A 10,873-nucleotide genomic window follows, 5' to 3' on the forward strand; every position below is an offset into this window, starting at 1 on the left:
GCACCGTGCCAGTTCAGCAAAAGTTATTAATCTGTTGGACACCTTTCGCAGGTTGCAGAACAAATGTCCTCATACGTCATGCATGTTAGCAGCATTGAGTGCGGTGCAGGACACGTTTAAAGTTGACTCGCTTTCTCTGAGCACAGTTTGCTTGACTGATCAGTGTCACCCACAAATTGCACACATCTACTTCTGTAGATGGTGAAATGCATTTTGCTTTTTTGCCTAGGCAAAATACAAACAGAAATGTTAGGATTTCATCAAAAGTACAATGTCATTATTCATCAATATCAGCATTATCCACCCCTTCCCATAATACCACCCCCATCTTCAGACGTCTCATCAGGTAACTACACACTTTATCATTGCTACTGCAATTATTTATCACCCTTCTGCATGTTTCTGGGGGCTTATTTACACTCAACCATACGGGGTGTAACTGCCTAATCACAAACACATTTGTGCAATGCGATCATAGTTGGTCAATGGTACCTCAGACTGATCTGTGCTTTTACAAAAGCCATATAATAAGTACCCAGGTCGCACAATGCTTTTCTTTTTCACCAAAGCAATCACGAATGCCAGGCGCCAACTTGCTTCCAGTGTCTCATGATCTTGATTTAGTTTGCCCTGCTGGCATCACTCCATTTTTCAAAGGTAAAGTCTTTCAGTCCAATATCGCCTGCAGTTGCACAAGCAGCTTTGTTTATTTTTCTCCATACAGCTAGTGTCTTTCAAGCCTCTGGTTTTTTCACTTATCATTTTTCTCAAAGGGTGTTTGCTGATTTCTTGGCCCACCCCTTTGAGCGCGATAGTCTAAGTCAGTTTCTTTTGTTGCTTCAACAAATCATTCATTCTTGCACTAAGCCGTGAGGCTTCTGGATCATGGCTAATGTGCAGTGTTCATGTTGTACTCCAAAGCCCCGCTCTGCATGTTGTCTCTTGCAAAACAGCTAAGCGCTTTTGTCAGTTTTGCTTCCATCTGGAATGCCATAATGTCTTTGTCAGTTACTCCAGCCCTGGCAATGTAGCTTGCATTTTGCCAGCTGTGTATTTTCATTTCTCAAAGCGCCTAGAGGTTTCTTCTCCAGTGCACAGCGCTTTACTTCAGTTCACATCACATGGAGCACTGGGATGCAGCTTGCACAGCAATAGCGTTTCACTTCACATCACATCACATGGTGCATGGGAATGCGGTTTGCATGGCAATGTCTCCTTGAATGGGCAGCTGTCTTTTCTTAGCCCATTCACAGATGCACAGGTTCCCCAATGTTCAGATGTGATGTGCCCATCTGCCATCCTGCATGCAGCCTTTGTTTTCCTTCCAGTGTTACTGGGCAAATTCTTTACTTCTGATCAGCTCTGTTATTGCATGCCGTTAGAAAGCATGCGTACATCAGCATTTCTGTCTTTGCACCCCCTCTCCTCAGTTTTTTTGCTCACGCTGCGGTGTCTCTCACAGGGGATGGAATGCAGGAATGTCAATGTTTATCTTTCGCGCAGCAAGCTTATCTCTTTGCTCTATAACTCTTAAACTGTGGCGGCTTCAATGGAAAGGCACTCATTTCAGACAGTTCATCCAGATTAACTCTTTCCTGCACCTCGCCCAAGACAGCTTCAAGGCACAAGCTCTGCACACACAGCAAGACTCTTATTTTCAAAAGAGGCACTTTCCTTGTCATCAGATTCTACTCCATGTAATTTAGCAAAATGTCAAAGCGTCTTTTTAGCCTGTTTTAAACTGATTAATGTCTCATTTAAAAGCATACGTTTTTTTCTCTTCTTTTTCCTCGTAACCTTGTAGTTTGGCTTCACGAGCTCACTCCAATGCAATGTGCGATCTTTCAAAAGAACCCACAACCCACTAAATCTTTGTGCTATCTTATCACACACAGATTTTTCATTCTGTTGTACCATTGCCAGAATATAACCACTTATTTCAGTGCATTTAAAAAATGCCATATTTAGTGCAGCTCCCTGCACGGTTTCCCTGCAAGAGCAACCCACACTCTATATTGCTTGTGGGCTGTTAAATGTGTCAACAACATTTTTCACCATGTATCACAGTCAACAGGTCACTATTTCCAAACATGCATCACTTATAAGGCAACAGTACAAATCCATGGCATAGCGTGGGAACAGTCAAAAATACTCCAGGGGCAATTTAGAAAAATATAAATTGTCTTTTCCCCCCAAACCATTGCAAACTGATTCTGCAATTTCAAATCAATACACAAAAATCGAAAATCCAAATAACATCACTCACTTTCTTTTTTAAGTGAGTCTCTCACCCATTATAAGCATGACACAGCTTAAAATGCACTATAACCATTTTAGTGTGTTTCCTTTAAACAGAATGCACCACGAGCACATGGATTTTACAGTTGCCAAAAGAAAAACAAACCCTTTAGGCTCTCAGCACAGATGTTACTCTTTCTCCTAAGCACGGCTCATTCCCCACGTTATTTTTCAGGAATGTCAACACTTCAAAAGCATACATCAAAAAAGCGAACCTTCGCCTCCGAAAATTACAGCCCCCCACTCGCTAGCACACTGGGGCTGAGTCAATGGTTGAATTACTATTCACAATTTGCATGTCAAATCCTTGCAACTATTTTTCCCTGCCCTCATGACAGAATAGAGTTGAGAACTCCGTCTTACTTTGCATTTCAAATTACAACTTTAAACTGGGGAAACCGCATGATAAAATTCTTTCCTAATTGAACATATATCTTTCTTGACCATTCATCGGAGCGCTTTAAACAAAGCCATTTCCCGCTTGTTTATCGCCTTGTACTCCCTGGCTCCATTCCCAAGCAATAAGTCAGTCACGACTGATTTACTGAAGGGAGTCTTAACCACACAAGCTATCGGCCACGGCAAGCCGACACAACGCTGCTGTCTTTTGAAGTCTCAGAGCTGCAGTGAGACCACCAAGGAAATGCGACAGCCTGCTCCTCACTCTGCACTGTGTTCTCTCACACAATTTGTCATTTCACAGCAAGGCACTGCTCTGCACAAATCCCACAAAGCTGCCACCAAATGTCTTGATATGGGCCAAATCGTCCTCGGGACCAGCCCTCGGGAGCAATAATTACCCAATTCAGCCCAAAATACAGGTTCTATTGTGCTGAGCAGTGATCTCATGCTAGTGACAATGACACCTTCAATAAGTTTTAGTATTTATTCTAAACAGTGAATTTCATATACATTTGGTATTCAAGTTAGAGAAGATTACAAAGCACAAAACTTAGAGAAATGCAAAATATAGAGAAACATAGAACTTAGAGAAACATAGAGAAACACAGTCTTACGCCCCTTCAATCAGCACTGGGAGACCCTGGCCCTCATAAGCTAGCTGTAACAAGCCCCGCTCATAGGACAGTGCTGTCGGGATGCCGTCAGAGCCCCAAAATTCCGGGCACTTGATCTTGCTCGAACCAAGTCCACAGGACGATCTCCCACCCGAGTCATGTGAGCATGAATATTTTATAATCTCGTGCTGCACGTCCATGACGCACAGTTCCAGAACTTTCCCTGTGCAAAATATAGGCTGGCTCATGGAAAAAACCCAACTCTGTTAATTTCCACTGCTCCTTCTTCTGAGCCCCTCCCTGGCTCCCTGGAGCCCATCTGCCAAAGTTCAGGAATGTCTTATCAGTGCCTTCCCAGAGAAAAGGAGATTAGCTTGGGGCCATGCAGGGCTACCGTTAGTGAGGCAGAATATTCTAAGGGAAGCAGGGATGTATTAACCCCATCTGCAAGCTCTAAAAGGCATACACTCATAGCTTAGTGTTTATAGCGCTTAAGACTGGCTATCTAAGCGCTATATAGGTGCCATACTGTTCCAAACACTCCAAAAATACCTATTAGCTACAGAGCTAGGGCCCTCTCCCTGCCTGTCTATCAACAATGCATAATGTGACCTATCACTCATACTAGGCCTGCATATTCCTTGTAGCTCACTACTGCATAATGGAAGTGCTACAACAGACTACTGTCAGCATTTTTAGCACATACTTTGAATACACTATTGGCTTTCAGCGGCTAATGCTGTCATCTAAAGCCCTGATTGGCAAGGTTGCAATTTTGTGTATCACTACAGCCTCTCACCCTCCTCAAAACCCTTCTGTGCTTCCCCATAGCGTCTCACCTTAGGGTCTGGAAGGACGAGCTCTCCATCCTGCTTCTGATGCAGGGGCGCGTTGGTATCCAGTTACGTCACTGGATTTTCGGATGGGTGAGAACCAAACTTGCTTGGCTTCCAGGTAAGTTTTTCTATAAGTGGTTCCCCTTGTGTCCATGCATTAATGTTCTAATGCTAGTGTCTTTTTCCCCATAGGGGTCGGGGTACGGAATGCCGGGGAACAGGCACCGACCCGAGGTGAGCAGTGAAATCCTTGTGGAAATCAGGTAAGTCTTTAATGAGTGTTTTGGTAATGTCTTTTCATTCACTCATTAACGCTGATGTCTTTTTCCCCTTTTGGGGCCGGGGTCCGAAAATGCCTGGATGCGGTGCGGACCCGAAATGAAAAGGGAATGACCCAACAGGTAAGTCTTGACATGGAGTTTTAGCTTCCCTTTTCCCTTCTTTCTCTCACCTTTGTTCTTGTCTTTTTCTCCCTAGGCGCGGGGGCGCGACTGCGAATCCGGATGGTCGCTGCTGAACATGGAGGCGCCCTGTAAAGGTGAGTAGAATGCGACGCTGCAGCGATCGATGCGATGTGCTTTTAAAAATAAATGTCTTCCTTTTCAGGATTGTCGGCGAAATGTCTCTGGGATGCAGATTTAGCAGGTGAGGCCTTTTCCTTCTTCTGTTCTCTTGTTCCCTTCCTTTGCAGGTGATTCAGGATGCTGGCAGGTGTGGCAGAAGTCAAGATGCAGGAGCAGACACGGTGAGCGTCCAGCTGCTAGATGCAGAACAACGCGAAGCACGTGTGGCTGATCGGGTGTGGTTTAAATAGCCTTGGAAGAAGTTCCTAGAATGTGTCCTTCCTCCAATCAGGTATGTATCCTTCCCCGACCACGCCCGGGTGGTAAATGAGTCCCACAGGTAAAGTAGTTCCTTTCAGGCCTCAAGGAGGCCGGGGTTCTGCAGCATGGTCTGCATCAGGTAAGTGCACCCAAACACTTTCATAATGAGCCTGGCGCCTATGGCGCCAGGACTGACGTTTTCTATGAGCCTGGCGCCAGGACGCTGTCCAAAGGGCCCCTATAAGGGGTTCCTGGGACCTTCCCCGGGGACTTGATGTCCGCTTTCGGGGACGCAGGGCCTGAGCCGGCTCCCCGGGAGCGGGCATCGTGACAGCACTCCCCCCCAAGGCCCCTCCCAAGGTTGTTCCCTCCGGAGGTTTTGGTTTGTTTGGGAAGAGTCGGTGGAATTTCCTGACTAATCGAGGTGCATGCACATGGTCACTGAGTTCCCACGACCTCTACTGAGGTCCGTACCCCTTCCAATCAATTAGGTAGAAAAGCTTTGACCTAAACATTTTTGAATCTAAAATGTTCTTCGCTTCGAATTCGGGTTCCCCATCTATTTGAATAGGTTCTGGAGGTTTCAGTAGTCGGGTTCCGGGTACCACTGGTTTCAGAAGTGACACATGAAAAACAGGGTGAATTTGCATATTAGCTGGTAAATCAAGTTTAACCGCTACTGGGTTAATTATTGCCGTAATAGAATAAGGTCCCAGATATTTTGGGTTAAAAGTTCGAGGCCCTTTGAGCGGTAAATGTCTGGTAGCTAACCACACTTGATCCCCAATCTGATACGGAGGTGCTTCACTCCGATGTAGGTCAGCATTCTCCTTGTATTTTCTCTTGGCTTGTTGTAAATGCGTGGTTGCCTCTTTGAAGGCTCGGGTAATGGTAGAATGCAGATGTTCTACTGCGGGCACTCCGAGGTTCTGAGGTGAGTCGAGGTTTGAGGTTCGAGGGTGATGTCCAAACAAGGTATAAAAAGGACTATGGCCAGTTCCAGAGTGTACCGAATTATTATATGCGTATTTGGCTATCCAAAGAATGTCTTTCCAGTTGCTTTCAGATTGCTGTAACATATACCGTAAGTACTGCTCAAGGGTCTGATTTGTCCTCTCGGTCTGACCATCGGTCTGAGGGTGGTGACTGGTCGATAATCTTACGTCCATTTGTGCCATTTGACAACATTTGCGCCAGAAGTGGGAAATGAATTGGCTTCCCCGGTCAGAGATTAGTATAGATGGGAATCCATGTAGCCGAACAATATTTTCGAGGAATTCTTTGGCTAGGACAGAAGCTGAAGGTAAACCTTTCAAAGGAATGAAGTGGGCCATTTTGGAAAACAAATCCACAATTACCAGAATGGTATTGTATCCCGAACAAGGAGGCAAGTCCGTAATAAAATCCATTGATAGGGTGTGCCAGGGTGCTGGCGGTATGTCTAGAGGTTGAAGGAGACCGGCTGGTCTTTTCTTTTTACCTTTATTTTGGGCGCAAACACCACAGGACATCACAAAAGATTTAACATCTTTTCGCCAAGAGGGCCACCAGAATTGTCGTTTCACCTTTTCCATTGTCTTGGCAATACCGGGGTGTCCCTCTATTAATGTATCATGATAACCTGAAATAACTAGTTCATGTAAATCCTTGTGCGGCAGGAATAAGCGTCCTTGGTAATAAGGTAAACCATTATCTATGGTAAAGTCTGATCCCTTTTGTATCCAATCCTGTAGGACTGTGGGGTCCAGGAGTTGTTTCACTCTGACTTGAATGTCTTCAAGCGTCTGTAACGAAGTCATGCCTAGAATTCTCTGTTCGGGAATTATTGGTACTGGTTCTGAGTTTGTATCAGATTCTCCCATTCCAATTCGGGATAAGGCGTCTGCTTTGCCGTTCTTGCAGCCAGGTCAATAGGTAATCACAAAATCAAATTCAGCGAAAAACAAAGCCCATCGGAGCTGCCGTGATGACTGAGCCTTGGCGGTTTTCAAATACTGTAAATTCCGGTGATCAGTGATCACCGTGATGGTATGTCGAGCGCCAAGCAGGTAATGCCGCCAGGCTTTAAAAGCGGACTTTATGGCTAACAGTTCTTTGTCAGTGATTGCGTAATTAATCTCTGGTGCCGAGAATTTTCTGGACCAAAATGCTACGGGATGCAGTTGGTTGGTTTCAGGATCTCTTTGAGACAGAACTGCTCCCATGGCTAGGCTGGATGCGTCAGTTTCGACGACATACGGGAGATCTGGACGTGGGTGTTTCAATATAGGTGCGGAGGTAAACTTAGCTTTTAAATCCTGGAAGGCCTGCTCGGCTTCTTCAGACCATTCAAAACGTTTATTTTTCCTCAAGAGTGCAGTAATGGGTTGTACTATGCGTGAACATTCCAGGATAAACATGCAATAGAAATTGGCAAAGCCGAGCATGCTTTGAACCCCTTTTACAGAGCTAGGTGATGGCCATTTGAGGATGTCATCCACTTTTCTAGAGTCCATTCGGACTCCTTTGGGTGTCAGGATGAAACCGAGAAACTCAACTTCTGTGGTATGGAAAACACATTTCTCCAGTTTAGCAAATAGTTTGTGTTGGCGCTGTTTTTCCAGAACGGCCCTAACGTGTTTTCTGTGATCAGATTCCGAAGAGGAGTACACTAGAATGTCATCGATATAGACGACAACACAAACATTGATGCGTTCTCGAAGGACATCATTCATGCAGAATTGGAAGGCAGCAGGCGCATTGCACAACCCGAAAGGCATTACCTGGTATTCGAATAATCCATATTTTGTATGGAAGGCTGTTTTCCATTCGTCGCCTTCTTTTACTCACACCAGATGATATGCCCCCCGGAGATCTAACTTGGTGTATATGCAAGCGTCCCTCACCTGGTCAAGGAGTTCAGGAATCAGAGGCAGAGGATAACGGTTTTTAACCGTTATCTGGTTCAATCCGCGGTAATCGATACAAGTTCTAAGGTCGCCTTCTTTTTTAGGCACGAAGAACAAAGCCGAGGATGCCGGGGACTTTGACGGGTGAATAAAACCATTGGCGAGGTATTGATCCAAATATTGTCTCAAATGCAGGTTCTCAGGTTCGGTAAGGGCATAAATCCTGCTACAAGGGGGTTGTGCACCGGGCACCAGATCGATTTGGCAATCGTACGATCGGTGAGGAGGTAACCTGTTGGCCTGTTCCTTTTGGAAGACGTCCTGAAAGTCCTGGTATTCTGGAGGTAATTGCATGGAGGCAGAGGTTACAGATGCTAGATTAATCTTCAGGTTTTCTGGGTAGCAGGTTTGTGCACAATCCGGGAAGGTTATTCTCTTAGCTCGCCAATCAATTTGAGGATTATGTGTCTCTAACCAAGGAATTCCAAGAATAACCTGAAACTGTGGAGCCTTGATTACATCAAACACAACTGCCTCCCGATGGCCGTCAGGACCAATAAGAGTCACCTCAGTAGTGGAATGTGTTACCGGTCCAGAGGCAATTTCAGTTCCATCGACTGTGGTGATGACATCTTTGCTGGTTTTAGGACGGAGAGGGAGGTTAATCCTAGAGACCAATTCACGATCCACATAGTTTCCAATGGCCCCACTATCGATGTATGCCTTTATTGCATGCAACCGCTTAGGCTTTTCTGGATCTACGAGAACCATTGGCACAATGAAATGCGAGGTCTGAGAGTTAGTTTTCAAGCTCGGCAAGCGGACCCCTACGCTTGTCGGGCTGAGTCGTTTAACGAAACAGAGTCTTCATGGTTTTTATCAGCGGCTCCTACCGCTTTTCGGGGCAGTTTTGCCAGGCAATCTCGTAGAAAGTGTCCAGAGTTCCCACAATAAAGACATAATTTTAACTGCCGCCTCCTTTCACGTTCCTTTTGAGTTAAGGGTTCTTTAACCCCTCCAATTTGCATAGGCTCAGAGACATCAACTCCCTTGGGGTTAGCGTGGGTCTTGACCAACACCCGGGTCTCAAACCTGGACCGATCTGTTTTTCTGTTTTGAAGTCTGTGATCCAATTGGACCACTAAGTCTATATATTCTGTGCATTCTTGGGGCGGATTTACAACTTGGGCCAAGAAATCTTTCAGTTCTCCGCGTAGACCTCGATAAAATAACGTGACTCTTTTATCCTCTGGCCATCCTGTTTCCACAATTAGTCTATTAAAGGTTGCAATATAGGATAGGAGGTCCTGATTGCCCTGTCGCAGGGATAGAAGTTTGTCATCCAGAGCCTGCCCCTGAGAGTGTCGAGCAAATAACCTTTCCATGCTTGCTTGAAATCCTTGAAAATCACGGAGAATCGGGTCATCTTGAGTAACCAGTGGAACTGACCAATCGGCAGCGCAGCCGCTGAGATATGACAATACAAAGGCTACTTTGGTCTGATTATTAGGGAAGGCCCCAGGTCTGCATAGGAAGTGCAAACGACACTGATTCATGAATACGGCGAATCGTTTGGGGTCCCCAGCAAAGCGTTCAGGTGGGGCCAGCGGCATGTTTCCAGGTAGATTAATCTGCACAGGGTTACTGGGAACCACAGGAGTGGGGTTCCCTCCAGAACAGGGTAGAGGAGTTTGTCCCGCTTGACCTTGCAAAAGCTGTCTGGCCAGGTCATCAGTTCTTTCCTTTGATATTATTAATTCCCTCTTGAGGGCATTAGTCTCTTGACGAGCGGCATGTACTTCGGCCCGTAATTCCCCCAGTAATTGGGCCAACTGATCAGTCTCAGAAGTTTCCATAGCGCCTGGGTGGGAATTTGTAGGAAGGCTTCGCGTTCTGTAACGCTCACCTGACTCCCACGGGGGCGCTGGCCTGGTTCGCGCTGCTGTGACCTCGTCTAAGGTGATGCGCAGGGTTCGGAAGACGGACTGGACCGGGCCCCAGATCTGGCTTGTCTGACTCGCAGAAGTATCCTTCTGTAGGTGAGAATAGGGGGTTAACTGTCTGCAGGGTAATGCAATCGGCCTCCCAATTACCCCTCTCACCCTCCTCAAAACCCTTCTGTGCTTCCCCGTAGCGTCTCACCTTAGGGTCTGGAAGGATGAGCTCTCCATCCTGCTTCTGATGCAGGGGCGTGTTGGTATCCAGTTACGTCACTGGATTTTGGGATGGGTGAGAACCAAACTTGCTTGGCTTCCAGGTAAGTTTTTCTATAAGTGGTTCCCCTTGTGTCCATGCATTAATGTTCTAATGCTAGCGTCTTTTTCCCCATAGGGGCCGGGGTACGGAATGCCGGGGAACAGGCACCGACCCGAGGTGAGCGGTGAAATCCTTGTGGAAATCAGGTAAGTCTTTAATGAGTGTTTTGGTTATGTCTTTTCATTCACTCATTAACGCTGATGTCTTTTTCCCCTTTTGGGGCCAGGGTCCGAAAATGCCTGGATGCGGCGCGGACCCGAAATGAAAAGGGAATGACCCAACAGGTAAGTCTTGACATGGAGTTTTAGCTTCCCTTTTCCCTTCTTTCTCTCACCTTTGTTCTTGTCTTTTTCTCCCTAGGCGCGGGGGCGCGACTGCGAATCCGGATGGTCGCTGCTGAACATGGAGGCGCCCTGTAAAGGTGAGTAGAATGCGACGCTGCAGCGATCGATGCGATGTGTTTTTAAAAATAAATGTCTTCCTTTTCAGGATTGTCGGCGAAATGTCTCTGGGATGCAGATTTAGCAGGTGAGGCCTTTTCCTTCTTCTGTTCTCTTGTTCCCTACCTTTGCAGCTGATTCAGGATGCTGGCAGGTGTGGCAGAAGTCAAGATGCAGGAGCAGACACGGTGAGCGTCCAGCTGCTAGATGCAGAACAACGCGAAGCACGTGTGGCTGATCGGGTGTGGTTTAAATAGCCTTGGAAGAAGTTCCTAGAATGTGTCCTTCCTCCAATCAGGTATGTATCCTTCCCCG

This window comes from Ambystoma mexicanum, chromosome 10 (genome assembly GCF_040938575.1).
Source record: "Ambystoma mexicanum isolate Mex_15411 chromosome 10, UKY_AmexF1_1, whole genome shotgun sequence".
NCBI classification, from domain to species: Eukaryota; Metazoa; Chordata; class Amphibia; order Caudata; family Ambystomatidae; genus Ambystoma; species Ambystoma mexicanum.